Source organism: Antechinus flavipes, chromosome 4, assembly GCF_016432865.1.
Source record: "Antechinus flavipes isolate AdamAnt ecotype Samford, QLD, Australia chromosome 4, AdamAnt_v2, whole genome shotgun sequence".
In the NCBI taxonomy this organism is placed as follows: Eukaryota; Metazoa; Chordata; class Mammalia; order Dasyuromorphia; family Dasyuridae; genus Antechinus; species Antechinus flavipes.
Window position 1 is genome coordinate 485,506,379 of NC_067401.1, and position 15,898 is coordinate 485,522,276.

The window sequence follows — 15,898 nt, forward strand, 5'->3', positions numbered from 1 at the left end:
AGGGGGGGGTGTCTGTGTTGAATGGGAAAAAAACCCATCACAATCGGTTTCTTTGATAATTCTATAGTTTTCATCTTAGATATTTAAAAACATTTTTCATAGAAGGGATTTGTAGGTTTCACAGGCTGTCAAAAGGTATTCAGGTCACAAAAATAGTTAAAAATTCTAACTCTAGGAAGCTTCATCTGGGACTTATCAATGTACTTTTAGCACATGGTCTCATTTAAATTCCACTCAGGGAACATATCACAGTTTTATTCTCCTTTAAGCAAGCTCTCTTTGAACAATATGGTTCCACATCAGACTTCAGAGTCTTTGAAAGCTGGGTAACAACAGGGTCAGCCGCCAGGGTCAGAACTGCCCTGAACAAATAAATGGCCACATTCTGAGAAATGTCTCTCGTGCACAGAATTATCTGCAGCTTTGAAGATGAGACCATTGCTTCTGAGTCACAGATTATGACAAATGATTAAGTGCTTGGCACAGCTGGACCATGTTCTATTATTTAAGTGGTGTTTTCTCTTTAGGAAAACAACCTGAATTTTCCAGCCCCAAATTAGAAACCTTTTTGTCCAATTTCAAAAAGAAAATGCTCTCTTTCCCTTTACTTCTTCCCTAGCTCTGCTTTGCACTCATTACTAAACTCTTTCAAACTCATTAGTTCCTCAGGACAAAGACCACCGCTCACTGGCATGTGGCAAGACCAGTAAAGTGGAATATGGGATGACCGGTGACTAAGTCTAAACAGATAGCTCTAACTTGACCGAAGTCCTACAGAATGGATCAGTGGAAGATGTAGGCTTGGCAAGAACTCCCATCACAGCTGTGTTCTCAGAGGATGGGTAGTTAGAGAGGGACTGAGATTCACATCACAGGAAGGCACATTCCCATGGAGAAGAGCACAAATCCCTTGGAGTTCCAGACTACCATCATTGATGAAGGGCTAAAATAGTGCTAACATTTTGTTTTTCCTTCTTCGAAGATACTGAGGGACTGTCAGATGAGATTTAAAATGTACACAAGACTAAAGCAGGAACATCGCCAAGGCCCAAATATCCTAACTTGACATTAATCTATAGTAATACTGCCAGTAAGGCAAAAGCCTATAATGAGATAAGGCTTGTGAAAACAAGAAAAACGTAAAGAGAACTAAAAGGAGGAAATGTAAGTGAAAAGACTGATGTTCAGAGAAAATAGCATGCAGTATAGACAGAGAAAACAGGACACCACTAATGCTGCTCGTCTTCCTCATTGAAGAAAATGACTTTCCAAATTGGTCTAGGAAGAAAAGAAACAAGTATGTCTTGAACACCTACTATAAGCCAGTACTGAGTTAAATTCTTTGGTCCTCATACTGACCTTGGGAAGCAGACACTACTATTATCCCCATTTTACAGACAAGGACACTGAGGCAGAGAGTAGTTAAGTGAACTGCTCCGGGTCATACATAAATGTTTAAGTCTGGATTTGAATCCAGCTCCAGTGTTCCCCAATTATTAACATGAAATCGAAGCTGAAAAGTGGAGATTAAAGGGTAAGAGGGTGACCAGCCACATTAAAAATGTGTAAAGGTCTAATAACAGGTAGAATTTCTATAAAAGTTTATATATATTATATATACCAAATTATATATGTGCACACATACAAGTGTGTACATGTGTTGTTTTAATAGCTTTAAACTGTCCTAAGATTTTTGGGATACCCTATATGATCTCAAGCCCAGATAATTTGGGAACAATTGGAAAGACATCTTCAAGTGTTTGAAGGTTTGTCTTCTAGAAGAGAGATTAGATTTATTCTGTTTAGCCTTACGCTATAGAACAAGATACAAGTAGAAGATGGAATTCCATGTAGGAGAAAAAAGTTGGTTAATTTACATATTATATCTTCCACCCACTGCCCAGATGATCTGGGAAAGATAGGAAAGACCTTTCCAATTGTTAGCACTCTTCACCTCCTCTTCATATTTCTTCTCTATGTATTTTACTGTGCACATGCTGATGCCTCCCAAAGGAAGGTAAGATGCTTGAAGATGAAAAATTACTTCATATTTTATTTGCTACCTGGTACTTAGGTGCTTAGGAAATACTTATGGAATCAGAGGGAAATTTTCTACCCCAATTATTTAAGTTTGGGGAAGCTGGTTGTCCTTAGGGGGCTCCTGGGCAATTGAGGTTTTCAAATCAACTGGCTGGGAGTGCAATGCAGATCCTTCCAATTCCTTAATACCCTGCACTATATCCTGAAAATGGGGCACAACAAAGCCGATCAGAAGATGCCATCAAGTAAGTACTGTTGGGGGAAATTAGAGAGAATGGGAAAGATGCTATTTTGTTGTTTAAATGAGGAAGATAAATAATATTCCAGAAATTTCAGAATGGTAGTTTTGAGAACCGCTTCTGGGGAAAAAAACCTACAAGGAAACAATAAGTTGATGGAGAACAGGATATGCCATATTAATACCACTGGTCCCTCCTCTAATGTGCTTATTTTTGTCATGGAGGTAACCTGCAATTTAGAAAAGGGAAAAGGAGAGTTCAGAAAACTTGAGAATGGCAATCTTGAGATCCACCTCTAGAAAAATTCCAGAAGAGGCTGGAACAGACTGACTACAAGACACCATGCTATGGCTTCTCAAAGCATGGAGTCTTAACTTAGGATTCTGAAAGGCTAATGCCTAGGAAGTTTCAGCAGGGAGAGCTCTTATGACTTTCTAATCTAGAACAGACTGTGTTTTGGCCACACTACTCTTGAAAGTCACTGAAAGTTTACAATCCTTACTTGGGGAGAGGAGACCCTGATTTTCAATTCTTCAAGATTGAGTGATTTTGAAAATGTGGGTATACTCCCTCTGCTAACACTGATCAAAACTACCTCTAAACTGGAAAATTGCAAGACTGTCAAAGATGCAGGATCTTGATTTAAACAAGATCTAGGAAAATGTCTTTCGTGGGGTCTTTGTGGGAAAAGATGGAAAAGTGTAGGGAAGAGAAGGCAAGGGAAGGCAAGAAGCATTTCTTAATTACATGTGGTGTTAAGTGCTTTGCAAAGGTTATCTTGTTTGTAAAATGCACAATCATCTGGAGCTGGGTATCCACTTCTAGTTATCACTTTCCAAGAGGGTCACTGACAAACTAGAGTATGTAGAAAAGGAAGACCATGATGGATATCAGAAGACTCCAAATCACAGCCTTTATAAAATGGTTGAGCAAACAAATAGGTGTTTGTTGGGGAGAAGAGAATGCTTAAAAAGAAAGGCCTGGGAGAGAAGAACTGTCTTTAAATATCTGAAAGGCTGTTATATAGAAGGAAGTGAAGGCTTATTCTGTATTTAAATAAAGAGGGTACAAGTCAAAAGGGATTGACATCTCAAAAAGAGACTAAATAGCTTTAAAATTGATACTTGTATATACCCATATTAAACGTTTAATAATGGTTTTATGAAGTATTCCCATATGTTATTGGAGTTTGTGATAGTACAGATGGAAATGAAAATATAGAAATGTTATACTTACTACAATGGTAAAAGGGAGAAAAGCAGATGGACTACTCTTCAGTCAGGAGGTCTACACCTTTTGAAGTTTCTTAGGCACACCATCTCTGCCTTTGTCTTCATTCTGGATGGAAAAAATATAGGTATCTTGAAGGGCAACTACAGTTCCAACAGTTATCATTTCTATTGCAAGGCATCCTACAAGACAGAGTAGAGAAAAGAAGTTTGTATAATCTTGATCACTCTATACAGTAAATACCTTTTGGGGAAGTTCTTTGCCCAGAGACTCCCTGACTTTCATTGCAAATCCATAATAAATGTTTTCTGTTGTTTTTTTTTTCCTGAGGCAATTGGGGTTAAGTGATTTGCCCAGTGTCACATAGCTAGGAAGTGTTAAGTGTCTGAGACCAGATTTGAACTCAGGTCCTCCTGACTTTAGGGCTGGTGCTCTAACCACTGCACCACCTACCTGTCCCCATAATAGATGTTTTCACATGGAAGGTCAATCTCACTTCAGAATCCCAATATTCTATACAAAGAGCCTTTTGCTTAGGTCAACAGAAATCTCCAACCACTGATACTACCATCCCCATGCCATTCCCAAGTGAAGTGAGTCACTTGACCAATAGTAGTTGGCAAATAAGTGATCAATCCATACAATATAATAATAATAGAGTTAATAATAACTCTGAATAAGTTTGGCCCTTTTCCAAAGGCAAAGAAGATTCTAAATATTGATATTGCAGTGACCTTAGACATTTGTAGTGCTAGAGATGGCATTGTAGATGGAGTACTGGGTCTGGTGTGAATCTGATCTCACTCACTAACTGTTTGACCCTAGGCAAGTCATGTATCCTCTTATCTTGCCTCAGTTTTTTTCACACTTTTTTCACATAATTTCATATTAGCTTTTCATATTTGTAAACATGTAAGACTTAAAAATGCTGAATGTACAACTTCAGGCAATATCACAAAGTCCTACCGTTGGATAAGGTAAAAAGAATTATTTCAGATCTCTTCTCTTCATTGGCCAAAAATGAAAATAACTCCTCTTTCCAACAGCATGAACAATGATTGTAGAGCAGTGCTGTCATACTTATATTAACCCCCATGTAGTGTCATCCTTGAATGAAAGCTAGACCACAGAACAAAGAAGTACTGAATGGACAGCAACAGATAAGAACTCCTAACACCAGCTACATTAGCAAACTCTTTTACTCAGTTATCTTTCCCAGATCAGCCTCAGTCTTCTGATCTACAGTTAGAACACAAGAGTTAATCAGCCACTTCCAGCCTCACAGAAGGTTGTAAAGATTAGATATTACCTAAAAAGCACTTAAAGAGTTGGTCCAGAAGTCAATATATGAATATACACACCAAAATAATACTGTTTAATAAAAAAAATAAACCCTTTGTAGACACTTAATAAATGTTTATTGATTGGGCAACTTCTAAGAAATTCAAAGCCCTTTGCACAAAGAATAGCTAAGAAATTTTCAGGCCAATAAAAATTATTGATTTTTTTTGGTTATATAATTGGAGGGAAAAAGAAGTCAACATGGGCAGAACATGTGAGAATTAACTAGCTGGAAGTGACTGCTAGAATTAACATCAGCTAGACTATTTACTTTGAGGTCTCTAGGTCATTTTTTTTAAGACTTAGAACAAAAGGCATGTCTTTGAAAAGGTGAAAGAATTAGGTCCCGTCAATTTTGTTTTCTCCAAAAAGGAAGTGAGAGCTCTCTTTAAAATGAATCTTCATAATGAACTGTGTTGTGTCTATCCATTTGCATCCCATAGAGGGCTGCTCAGGGCTTTGGGGCTGTGATTGTTTCCTTTGGGAACAGATCATTGCATTTCAGCAAGATCAATTAGATTCTGATGATTCCTTTGGTTGAGAATGGAAGAATTCAATTCAATTCAATTCAACAAGCGGGTTTTTTTTTTTTTTGCACTTAATAGTATTTTTTCCCCAATTACATGTAAAGATGGTTTCAACAGTTATTTTTGTAAGTTTATGAGTTCCAAAATTTTCTCCCTCCCATTTTTTTTCCTCCCTATTCCCTGGGATAGTGAGCAATCTGATTTAAGTTTTACAAGTTCAGTCACATTAAACATATTTTCACATTAGTCATTCAACAAGCATTTATAAAGTGAATTCTATATATGGTGCTGAGGAATGGGAATAGAAAACCTGAAAGAAAAAATCTTTGTCCTTAAAGAGCTTATGTTCTATGGGGGAGCAAAGAAGAGATACAACATTTACATGGAATAATAATAATAATAACTAGCAGTTGTATAGCATTTTAGTTTGTGAAGCACTTTATAAACATTTTATTTTTTCTTCAATATTATTTTCTTTTTCCAAAATATATGTAAAGATAATTTTTCAATATTCATTTGGTAAGATTTTGTGTTCTAAATTTTTCTCCTTCCCTCCCTTACTTCCCTCTTTCCTTAAGATACATAGCAATCTGATATAGGTTATACATGTACAATCCTTTTAGATATATTTCTCTGTTTGTCATATTGTGTAAGAAAAATCAGATCAAAAGGGAAAAATCATGAGAAATAAAAACAAAAAACAAAATAAGAATATAAACAAACCAAACCAAAACAAAAAAAGGTGAAATTCACATTCAGGCTCCATAATTCTCTGACTGGCTCCAGATGGCGTTTTCCATCCCAAGTCTATTGGAACTGTTTTGGACCACCTCTTTGTTGAGAAGATCTAAGTCTATCACAGTTGATCATCATATAATCTTTCAGATAAACATTTTAAGTAAATAAAATAAACGTAATTTAATTTGAGGAGGTGGAGTAATAACCAAAGGAGAATGGGAAAATCTTTCAGAGATGAAGGTATCTGGGTTGAAGCCTTAAAAATCTAAAGATTCTAAGATTTCAAATGTGGGAGACACAGCCTGGGCAAAGGCCCTGAGGTTTGGGAAAAATTAGTTAGGCTAGGTTGGTTGCCCTGCTGAATTTGAAATAAGGAGTTGTGTGAATCCAATGTGGAAAACAAGGCTGAATCAGGGTGGAAGAGCTTTTAAAATGCCAAGACAAAGAGTTTATTCTTTTTCTAGAGGCAAGAGAGGGCTACTAAAAACTGTTCTTAAACAGAAGAGTGATAAAATCCGACCAGTCTTTTAGGAAGAAGATTTTGGCAGCTGTGTGGAGGATGGATTAGGGAAATCAGGCAGGTAATCCATTATTATTTAATAATAACCTACTATGTGCAAGACACTGTGCTAAGCAATAATGACACAAATGCAAATTAAAAAAATAACAGACCCTGCCCTCAAATCCTTAAAATGTAACAAGGGAGAAGAGAGAGGATATACAAAAGGAAACAAAGAGAGAAGAGGAAGAAGGTCCCTGGAGTCCCTAGGGCCATATTGGAGAAGTCCAAAAAAGTCCTAAAGCAGTGGAGCTGGTGGGAAATGGTGGGAAATGGAGGGAAGATTGGGCTGAGCTCCCTCCTTAAACAGAGAACTTGAAGCCTTTGGCTCTGTCTTCTAGTCAGAGAGGCAGAGGGAGCTTAGGAGATGCTGAATGAGAACCAAAATACTTTAAGTTAGAATCTCACTAATCTCAATGCTGTTTGGAAATTACCTGATTGTTTTCCTTTATAAGATTGAATCAAAGCAATAGGAACATTATACACAGTTTATGAAAACAAAATACTTATCTGCTCCTACATTGCTCCCAGGGTTTGAGAAAAGAGGTACTGATCATAAAACAACCAAAAACTAGTTAAAGAGTTATAAGTATTCCATGGTGGATGCGCAATGAGACCATCATTGGAATAGTTCAGGTAAGTGGTAGTTTATGGGCCTGTGTCCCTGTTTGTAGTCTTGTCATGTAGCCATAATATTTTGGAATAGCTACTGCTATAGCCTCCTGCCCAGGTATTAACTCTGGGAAGTTTTGTTTTCCATTTATAGAAAAAAGACCAAAATTTCCTGGGTTTTGACCCTATAAGGATGACTAGTCATAGAGTCTAAGATTCAAATGTTAACAGCATAATCATCAACTGTGGTGAACTTAGCACAACCTCATTTCACTATGTGTAAGAATGACCCCAGGCATAGATACACTTAGAAGCTAATAGTGCTGACTGCCACAGAAAATGCAGTTCAGAAATGGACACCCTCCTTGGGCACAAGGGAAACTTTAGAACCAAGTGTAATGTATCTCTAGAGGATTCATTAAGGCAAATGGACAGTGCGACTCGAAAATTCTGTTAAAAACTGTGAGTGGCAAAAGTTACAATCACAAGAGAGGCTTTAGCAAAAGAAAAATGATACAGGCAAGCAAAGGAATGGTGGGAGAGATTCGATTCATGTGTTTCCCCTAGAGGGGATCATGTTTGGAACAAACAATCACAGGGATTTAAGGAAGAAAGAAATAGGTTAGAGTATTTACTATTTCCTTAACTAACACAGAAGTAACATACCTCTGACAATCTCAGAACACTACCAAGAAACCAAAGTGATTGATGAAAATGACAGATTTACTCCAGCTACACCCTCTCTTCTCTTGATAAAATCATCTATACAAGGTACTAGGGATTCCACAATCAAGCACTATCCAAAACAAACCAGTAATATCCATATAATAAAACCTGTCTTGCCACTTTCCATCACCTTCCTCAAGGTTACTGACACAGAGCGATAGCCCTAGCAAGAGGGCAAAGATGTTGATTATGAGATGTTGGACTGTTAATAGCGCATAATTTCATGGAATTAGCTTAAAAAAAACCAAGGTCCAATCTCAAGTATGTATGGAGTGTGTGGTAAAGAAATTTTTGAGAAGACATTTGTTGCACATTATGTTCCATAATAGAAATCCAAGAAAATTAGGGCATGATTCTAAAGTCTGATTTGTTCTTTGCTTCCCCTTAATATATTTTGTTGAAATACTTCCTGCACTATGCTCAAAAGGCTATCAAATTGTGCATACCCTTTGATCTAGTAGTGTCTCTACTGGGTCTATATCCCAAAGAGATCATAAAAAAGGGAAAAGGACTCACATGTGCAAAAATGTATGTAGCAGCCCTTTTTGTAGTAGCAAGGAACTGGAAATGGAGTGGATGCCCATCAATTGGAGAATGGCTGAATAAATTATGGTATGTAAATTTAATGGAATATTATTGTTGTATAAGAAATAACCAGCAGGATGATCTCAGAAAGGCCTGGTGAGACTTACATGAACTGATGCTAAGTTAAGTGAGTAGAAGCAAGAGAACATTGTACACAGCAACAACAAGATTATGGGATGATCAACTGTGATAGAGTTGGCTCTTTTCAATAATGAGGTAATTCAAGCCAATTCTAATAGACTTGTGATGGAAAGAGCTATTTGTATCCAGAGAGAGGATTATGGGAACTGAGTGTGAATCACAACATAATATTTTCAGCTTTTTTGTTGTTGTTTGCTTGCTTTTTATTTTCTTATTTTTTTCCTTTTTGATTGGTTTTTTCTTGTGTAACATGATGAATGTAGAAATACATATTAAAAAATTTCACATGTTTAACATATATTGGATGACTTGCTGTCTAGGGAAGAGAGGAAGAAAAATGTGGAACACAAAGGTGAATGTTGAGAACTATCCTTTGCATATATTTTTTGTTTCAGATTTTTTTAATTTTCAAAACATATATGCACAGATAATTTTTCAATATTGATCTTTGCATAGCCTTGTGTTTTAGATTTTCTCCTTCTTCCCCCAACCCCTCCCCTAGATGGCAAGCAATTCAATATATGTTATACATGTTAAAATATATGTTAAATTCAATATGTGTACATATTTATACAATTATCTTAGTGCATAAGAAAAATCAGAACAAAAAAGAAAGAAAATGACTAAGAAAACAAAACTTTGCATATATTTTGAAAACAAAAAGCTTATCATCATTAGGGAAAAAAAAATACTTTCTCCAAAACATGATTCTCATTCTCTCCCTCTTAATTGTGTTCAGTCTTTTTTGCTGGCTCTTCACTTTTTTCATATTCCTCATCTCCTTCTTTCCTTCTCTCTCTCTCCCCCTCTCCCCTTCTTCCCCTCGTTCCTTCTTCCCTTCTCCCTTGCCTCTCTTCCTCTCATCTTCCCATGTCTCTTTTTATCTCCATCTCTCTCTCTCTCTATGTCTGTTTGTCTCTGTCTCTCTTTTTCTCTCTCTGAAAATACAATAAACATTAAAAAGAGGGAAATATGAGCTCCTAGAAACTGGTGATATTCTCAAATGATCTTAATGAGATCACACTGTAAACTGATCTCCCAGGGAACGGGATAGGAACAAACCCTGGGGGATGCAATCTGAGCATCGATTTTTTCCCCCAAGTTTTCCTTTCACCAGGTGTTTCCGCTGTGGGGTGTGTGTGTGTGTGTGTGTGTGTGTGTGTGTGTGTGTGTGTTGTGTATATGTGTATTAAACTAAATTCCTACATTTGAACTCTTGTTGACATGATCTTTTATCACACAAGAAATAGCAAAAACCCAATACAAATTTCTCTAAGTTTCTATTGGGATTTAGCCAAATTAAGTATTCCACATACACAGTCATGTTTGTAGTATTCTTCTGTCATTAAAATAAGGGGAAAGGAAAGAGGGCTGTCATCCTTGGGACTCAACAATATGATACGATAGGTTTTCTCCTTCTGGAGAGGGGGAGAAGAATTTGGATGTTATATTTCCTATGGTATGCCCAGAAATAGGTACAGTCTGAGGGATGGTATTGCATTTAGGATGTTGGACTTTGGAACCAGGAAGACCTAAGTCCAGATCCTAACCTTAGACATTTATTAGTTGTGTGCACCCTGAACAAGTCACTTAACCTCTGCCTGCCTCGGTTTCCTTATTTATAGGATTGGAGATAATAACAGATCCTATCTCGTAGGATTGTTGTGAGGATTAAATGAGATACTATTTGGGAAATAGTTTACACTTGAAACACTTAAAAAAACTTTCCATAAATGCTAAGTATCATTATTAGACTCAAGAGTATGTCCTCTACTTTCTCAACATAGAACCATTGCTCTATTACAGAATTCCCAGAAGTCTACAGTATTAAGATTTTAGTTACCCTACAGCATTGTGAAGATCAGGGTTTTTGTTGGTTTAGGGATTCCCTTTCATCAATACCGATCATCTTTTGCTATAAGCTTAGAAAAAGTTTTTTTTTTTAAATTTTAAATTTAACATTTTTCAGTTTGGCTGAAAGTTTCCTGTTCCTGAAAATAACCTGGCAATGAGTTCCTCTGACCTTCACTAGGATGGCTGGTCCTTGGACCACAGAGATATAATCTATTGCCAGGATCCTAGTAAAGGCTTTTTGAGCTTGGCACAGACTACCGGGTCTTGTGCTCTTCTTCTGGCATAGACTCTGAAGTGCCAAGTCTTTCTTCTAGCTGTGATCAGGGAACTGTGTGGATCTTTTATAGAGTCTCCAAAATTTTAACATTTAAAATTATATCCCATCTGGATCTGATGATGCATAACAGGTCTTAAAGACCCTTGTAGTATAGACATATTTAGTTTAGTCTATAGACTATATAGACATATGTAGTATGATACTTATTTCTCATTCCCATGCTAGTTGGAGAGTAGTCAGAAAATACCCTTTTCTGCTCTTGATGCAGTTATTTAGTTCTGTGTTTTTAAGGCACTCCCCTCCTCCTTCTCAGCTCCCAATGGTATCTTAGCAAACCACCAGGATTCAGTCCAAATCAGATCTTGATTTTGAATACATGGATATACTAAATCAGATCAAAGAAACAATGTGAAGGGAAAGCGGTTTTATGGTTTTAATCCCATTCCCTTTATTTTTCACCTTCATTATAAAGCCATAAAAGCTTTTCAAAGTATATAAATTCCTTTAGCAATCTTACCCCTAAGTCTCTCAAACTGGAATAACAACAATAAAGCAAGGCATATTTATATCCCAGTAATCTTTACTTTATAGTTAAAGCTCTCTAAAATAATCAAAGAAAAGCACACAAATGTGAATTACAAGTATTTATATTCATAAAATCCCAAGAGCTTGGGGCCACTTCAAAGATCACTTAATTCTTGGTCCCTCATTTCTAGTCATGACTATGACATAATAATTGGCATAATGGATATAGATCTGGATTATGGAGTCAGGCGAACCCGAGTGTGACTTCTATCTTGGACACTTCTTAAGTTGTTTGACCTTAAACAAATCAACTATTCTGTACCTCAGTTTCCTTATCTGTAAAATGAAGTTGGAATAAATGGCCTCTAAGTCCCATCCAGCTCAATCTATGAGCTATCAAGAACTTTTACTATTTACTAAGGTCTTAAAAGATCTCAATTTCCTTGGAAAGAAGCTTATTGTCAAGAACTTTTCTTGTCATCCTATAATAACTCTCTAGATCATTCGTTTATCCCCATCCCTCCTTTAACTTTTCTCCTTCCAGTAAATCCACAAGTATTCTGAAACCTATTCACTTTCCTTCTCTTCTTTTTTGCTGGCATCTCTCTACACATCTTCCAGTTATTTTCTTACCTTTCTCAATTGACTTCTGGATTAGGATGATGGTCTTTCCTCACTATCCCATCCAGCCCTACCATTATTCTTGATCAACCTCCGTTTTCACATCAGTAACCCTGCTCCACAGCTCCAATCCAATGACTTCCTTTTCCCAAATCATTCTTCAGGATTTTAGACATGGATCGTTAAAGTGATTAAAGTTCACTCTCTCACCTCCAATACTCATAAAACTGAAATAGCATTTTCTTCAATTGCAGTCTTCTAACATTTTTTTCTCTCCCACATTCTTGCTTAAAGCTTGTTCTATACCATTTCCAGCCTAATCTCATACTCTAGTTTCAAACTGGCTAACTTTTTGACCTCTGATTGCATGGGGGTATTCTCAGCACCATACATTTTTGCATATTGTTCTCTATGTTTAGTTTCCTCCGTCCCCATAAATTACTACTCATTCTTCAAAGCTCAAGCCACATGCCAACAAGCTATATTTTAAAATTCAAAGTCTACTTCCACCAAGATAAAATGATTTACTGAACTTATGATCTTTTAAGCAGGAAAATGGAATGACTGAAGTAGTACATTCAATGGACTGGAATAGGAACAGACTGAAGGCAAGAGAGGTCAACAACAGAACAGCAAAGAGTTCAGGACCGGAACTGAGATGGTTTGTAGTAGGAGTTGAAAAAAAAGGAAGCATGCTAGCTTTGAGCAATGGCCAGTGCCTTCACTGATGTGACATTATCTCCATTCCCTTCCCAACCTTACAATATGAAATCCTGTGGATATTATAAATTTCTGTTTTTAAAAGTAGATCTAAGTCATGGATCAAACCAAGTGTTGATATCTTCATTGCTCTAAAACTGAAAATGCAATCCACATTTTGGGAAATTACTTTTCCAAGCAGGAGAAATGTCTGAATTGGGTAAAATTTATTGTAATAAATCACACAAAAGCAGCTGAGCAGTTGAGTTGCTATCCATTCAAGATCTGTCTGGGTTTAAGTCATCTCTGCAATAACATATCCTACTAGAATTTATGTGAGTTGTGTGTTGTTTTTTGTATTCACAATTTAGAGTAATGTTTACCATATAGCTGGTAATGACTAAATATGACTATTAACTCAAAAGAGCATTCTAAATATTGAGAAATGGCAGAAAAGTATGATTATCTCTTCAACTCACACACTTTGAAATATATAAGACTTAGTTAAGGTAGAATTGACAAGATTTAGAAGTGATGTGATTATACAATGGGGGAGAAGAAAAAATCAAATACTCTTCTGAGGTTTTGAACCTGAATGATTTAGGGGGATGGAAGCACCATTGACAGAATAAAGGGAGTTCAGAGGAGGAATCATTTGAGGGTGAAGAATTTTGGATTTCTTGTGTTTGAGGTGCTAACAACATTAAGATAGGAATATTTAACAGGTAGTTAAAAAGTTCAGTATCGGATCTCTAGGGAGATATTTGGGATGGGAATCAAGAGGTGATAGAGCAATGAGAATATTTAAGAACTTTAAAAGAGTGAGGATGGCAAGAGAAGAACATTAACAATAGTATCTTGAAGAAGCCATGGTTCAAGAGATGGGGAAAGAATGAGACACAAAGAAAAATAAAGGAAAAACAATCACAGAGATAGGAGGAGAATGAATGCTCAGCATGCCATGACAGGGAAGTCAAGGAAAACAGTGATATAAAAAACAAGAGCATGGTCTACAATGGTCATTATTGCAGAGGAGCTCATCTTGAGAAGAACGATGGGTTTACTGATATGGAGAGTTTCATTCCACTTCAGAGAGGGGTCTTTTAGCAGTTGTAGAGATGGGCATAGGAGTCCCATGACTGATGCAGAGCCATCTTATTAGAAGGCTGGCACTTGAAGGTGTGGGCACAGTCGAGGGAAGAGTTTGTTGTATGTTTGCTTCTAAAGCATGGGAAAATGGGAGAATATTTGCAAGCTGAGGTAAAAGAGCAAGCAGCAGGCAGAGATAGAGGGATCTTAGGGGGAAAAAAGCCAGATTAAAGGAAGATGATCATGGACAGTGGTAGAGAAAAATAATTACATAGAACTTATTATGTACTGGACACTGTACTAAAAAACTTTAGAAATATTATCTCCTTTAATTCTCTCAACAACTCTGAGTAATTGGTACTATTCTTATTACCAATTTCACAACTGAAGAAACTGAAGCAGACAGAAGTTAAGTGACTTGCTCAGGTCTGAAGTTGAATCTGAATGGCACTCAATCCATTGCTAGGAGCTGGAAATGGGATGAGAAGAGATGAGAAAAAGGGGATAGAGAGCAGGATTAGTTTTTGTAAGGAGGAAAGTAATTTCTTCTCTATGACTAGAAAAAAAAAAGGAAGAGAGAAAAAAAATGAGGATACTTAGAGGATTGAGAAATAAAGATAACAGTACTTGCTGAATAGTCTCCATCTCAGAACCAAAGGGAAGGAAGAGAAAAGAGTTGGGTGCTTGAGGAGGGAAGATTTAAGATGGTGTGAGTCAATAAAATATATAGTAGCCTCTAACATCCCAGGAGAGGAATAGAGGAGACCAATGAGAAGAGCTCCTTGAGACTGAGAGGTAGCAATACTGAAATGGCAGAAGTTCAAGGGAACAAGGAACTAGAGAGGGAAAGGAAGGGTATTACCCAAATGGCTTGGACATAGGGTAAAGAGTGGAAAACAAAGAAACATGGCTGATAGATTGAGAGGACAGGGTGAAATTTAGGGGGGCAAATACTTTAATCAGGAATAGCCATGGGAGGAATGAGAGGTGAAGAGACAAGAGATTGTGGAGAAATGGGAACTTGGGGGTACAGAATTTTAGAGGCACAGCAATTTTGCATGAAGGTGATATCACAGGAGGTAGTTTTTAAAATTGTAAGAATAGGGTATGTATTAGGAAGAATATTGAAGTCTTTAAAAATTATTATTTTTGGTCTGTTTTATTAGGATTAAAACAATTAGCTCCATTAAACATTCTATGACTGTTTTTTAAAGCTGTTAGTGATATTGTCATTTAACTTGTTATCCTGCTTTGTGTCTTTTAAAAGTAGTTTTTAAATTTTATTTTATTTTTCCCCATTTTATTTTAAAAATATGTTTAATATTTTCCCAGTTACATTTTAAATTATTTTTTACATTTGTTTTTTAAAACTTTTGAGTTCTGGGTTCTCTCCCTTATCCCCACTCCCAATTAAGAAACCACATGTGAAGTTAAACAAAACATTTCCATAAAAGTCATGATGTGAAAGAAAACATAGATCTCCCACACTAATGAAATAACCCTCAAGAAAAATAAAGTTAAGAGATAGGAGACAGAGAATGCTTCAATCTCTAGAATACTGAAGTCTTGGTAGTGACAGAAGGAACAGGAGTGACAAAGATAGTGACAAAGAGTGTCAAAGTCATAGAGAAAAATGAGATTAGAAAGCTGATAGAAATATAGTAAGAATCTGGAGATGTTGGTTTACTGCAGGAATTTTTAATCTGGGATCTATAAAGTTGTTTTTAAAAATAGTTTGATAATTATATTTTCATAATTGATTTTCTTTGAAATCCTATGTATTTTATTAATTTTTATAAACCACTATGCTAAGAAGAGATCCATATACTTCATTCAGGTGAAGTTTGAGACTCAAAAAGACTGTGCTCAACTGTACAAAAGAAAGAACACATAACTCTTCTCCTTGTGTTAAAATGAACTTTATATTTGGTTCTCTATGTCCATGAATAGAATCCAAGCTCATTGAGGCAGAGACTTTTTAAAATTTTGTGTCTACACTGCTTCATCCTTAGTTAAGTACTTAATTGATAATCTGTTGAATTGACAAACTGAAGTTCAATACAAGGAAAATGAGAAATGAGAAAGTTTAAAAATT

The 15,898-nt window shown here is 36.4% G+C and overlaps 1 protein-coding gene across 1 annotated transcript in view; it reads right to left on the reverse strand.

Moving 5' to 3' along the window:
• The window catches only part of LRRC8B (leucine rich repeat containing 8 VRAC subunit B), an 85,843-nt gene that overhangs the window by 18,377 nt on the left and 51,568 nt on the right, over positions 1–15,898 (reverse strand). Inside the window, exon 3 of the mRNA XM_052000030.1 lies at positions 3,516–3,617. The gene's annotated coding sequence lies outside the window, so the exon portion shown is untranslated. The remainder of the gene's footprint in view (positions 1–3,515; positions 3,618–15,898) is intronic.